The 2,379-nt window shown below is 37.8% G+C and overlaps 1 pseudogene across 1 annotated transcript; it reads right to left on the reverse strand.

The window, feature by feature from the left end:
- LOC147283959 (mediator of RNA polymerase II transcription subunit 32 pseudogene) lies at positions 1 to 1,545 on the reverse strand (annotated as a pseudogene). Its single transcript, XR_015122442.1, has 2 exons — positions 1,451 to 1,545; positions 1 to 658 (listed from the first exon to the last, which is right to left on the reverse strand). The product of XR_015122442.1 is annotated as a mediator of RNA polymerase II transcription subunit 32 pseudogene (transcript).
- Between the last annotated feature and the right edge of the window lie 834 nt (positions 1,546 to 2,379).

Here is a 2,379-nt window from a genome sequence, read left to right on the forward strand (position 1 = left end):
TCTTTTTTTCCCACCTTTGTATATAAGTAATAAGTTCACTACAGATGCCAAAGGGAATAACACCCAAGTACACAAGAGTAAGGAAACCACAACCCCTTAAGACGCGTTCAAAATCATTTGGAAGGGATGGCAAATGTTTTCTTAGGGAAAATTCATTAAATAAATTTGTTTATCTCTTTCTCAATACAGGGTTAGAATCACCTTCATACCTATTGAGTTGAATCTTCAGAGAATCTAGCATCAAAAGGAGGAGATTGGTGAGAATGTGCTGAACCAGCAGCAGTTCCAGAACCATGTTGAAGTTCTATGACAAGCCATCGAACAGCTTTACTCATCTGTTCCAACCGAACTGCACTGATGGGTGGAAGACCAGTTGTTCCAATTTGCCCGGACTTCCCTGCCACCAAGCCAGTTGCCTCATCCACCAGGCACTCCAAGCCAATCCTTTGCTTCACGGACTCCACAAACTCCTCCGCTTGATCACAAGTGACTCTAAAAAGTTCCCACTTCTGCTTAAAATGTTCAAGACCAGTATCCGTGGCTGATGTCTTCTCAGCACCAGAAGTTTGCTTGGCTTCGAGCACATTAGCTGCTGCAACAACGAACTCTTGGTATGCACTGTTTAGAGAATCCACAATGTTGTCCATTTTTGCAGCTCCTGCTAGCCAATGAATATGCAAAAGTGTTAGGAAACTGTAATTGGAACAACTGAAGTAAACAAGGTAAAAAAAAAAAAAAAAACCTAAAGCTTAAACCTATATAGGAAAACATATTCCTCAACTGACTAGCCAGGAAAACACTAAACCTTAGCTAACTAGGAAAACGGAAACTGGGTTCTAAATCCAACTAGGAAACAAAAATAAGCAAGTTACTAAAACAAATACTAAATCTTGGAAAGCCTAGGGTAGATGCTCCTGCATGGCTGCATCACATAACTTTATATTCAGTATGCTGAACCAACAACATAATGCATACACACACACAAAAGCTTTCAACCTTTAACTTCTTTTTATATGAACATGAAATTCATATTAAATCACAAGTCTAAACTTGGGTATACTACATTACATACTTATGAAAACAGAAATTAGAAACAAAAGAAAAACACCCTACAAGATGATATCGTAAATCTCACTCAAGGTTTTAAAACAAGAAAGCAAGCAAGGTGTTTTCGGTCTCACCATAAGCCTTAACGTGTTGAGTCGTAAGGCTTTCATGCATCAAATCATAAAGTAACAAGATCATTCACAAAACAAACAAAATGCAATCCTTAATTCCATGTAAGAATTAACATACTTTTTTGCCCAACTCATTCCGAATCACATGCCCAAATTAATTTTAAGAAAGAATGTTAAAAACATTATGAAATCATTTTCATGTAAGAAAAGAAAAGCCTAGAACAGGGATGAAGAAGAACAATAACTGAAAAACAGAAGAGAAAGAAAACAACCTCCAAGCTCGGGTTGACCCAAAAACTTCTCTCCAAGTATTTCTATGCCGCCCAAATGACCTCCAACACCATGGGTTGCTGTTTTTTCAATCTTCAGCAAGAGAAGAGAGTCGCGCGATACAGAGGAGGATTGGGCCTTGGGGATGCCCAAGTCGAGCTGGGGGTTGGGCCTTGGGGTTGGGTGGGCTATTGGTTTGTAGGCTACGTGATATAAATGGGGCTTCTATTCATACCCATTACCCCCAAATTCTTCTTACACTCCCCAATTAAAATTTTAAGATCATTTCATTGCATCATTATCCCTTCTAACTTGTGCATAGAACTAGTATTGCAATGCAACATGTTAGTGCCACATCGTATTATTAGCTTTTGTATTCTTTGTGACAAAGCAGTGGTTTAAAATTTAGTTCTCTTTGTAAAGTAATTAAGCATCTTAATAGAATGATTTTTCAATCAACAAGATAAAAAAAAGGCTAAAGTTGAATTTAGATACTCAACTATAAGAGATATTTTAACTGCATATATCATCTACAAAATCATTTAAGAATATACTCTATCTAAAATTTAAATTGAAAAAATAAATTTTTTTTTTCTTTTCCTTTTCCTTTTTTACCCCTCTCCACCTCTCACTCTCTCTCTCTCTTCCCTCTCTCCAGCCAACTCTCCCAACCCAGCCCCTACCGACCCCACCCCCACCCCCACCCCCACTCTGAGTTTCCATTAACCTACCGCCCACACTCAAGTGCGGGAGTACACGCTTCTCCTTGTTAAGGATTGATTGGATAAAATTTAAAGAATTTGAATACGGACAGCCCTTTATCACCTCTTTTTTTTTTTTTTCTTTTTTTAATGACACTAAGCATTTAAATGCTTTATGAAATATGAATTGCTTGGCCATTCTAGGTTGCTTTTAGTTCTGGAACGTTTGT

Source organism: Dryas octopetala, chromosome 5, assembly GCF_963921425.1.
Source record: "Dryas octopetala chromosome 5, drDryOcto1.1, whole genome shotgun sequence".
NCBI classification, from domain to species: Eukaryota; Viridiplantae; Streptophyta; class Magnoliopsida; order Rosales; family Rosaceae; genus Dryas; species Dryas octopetala.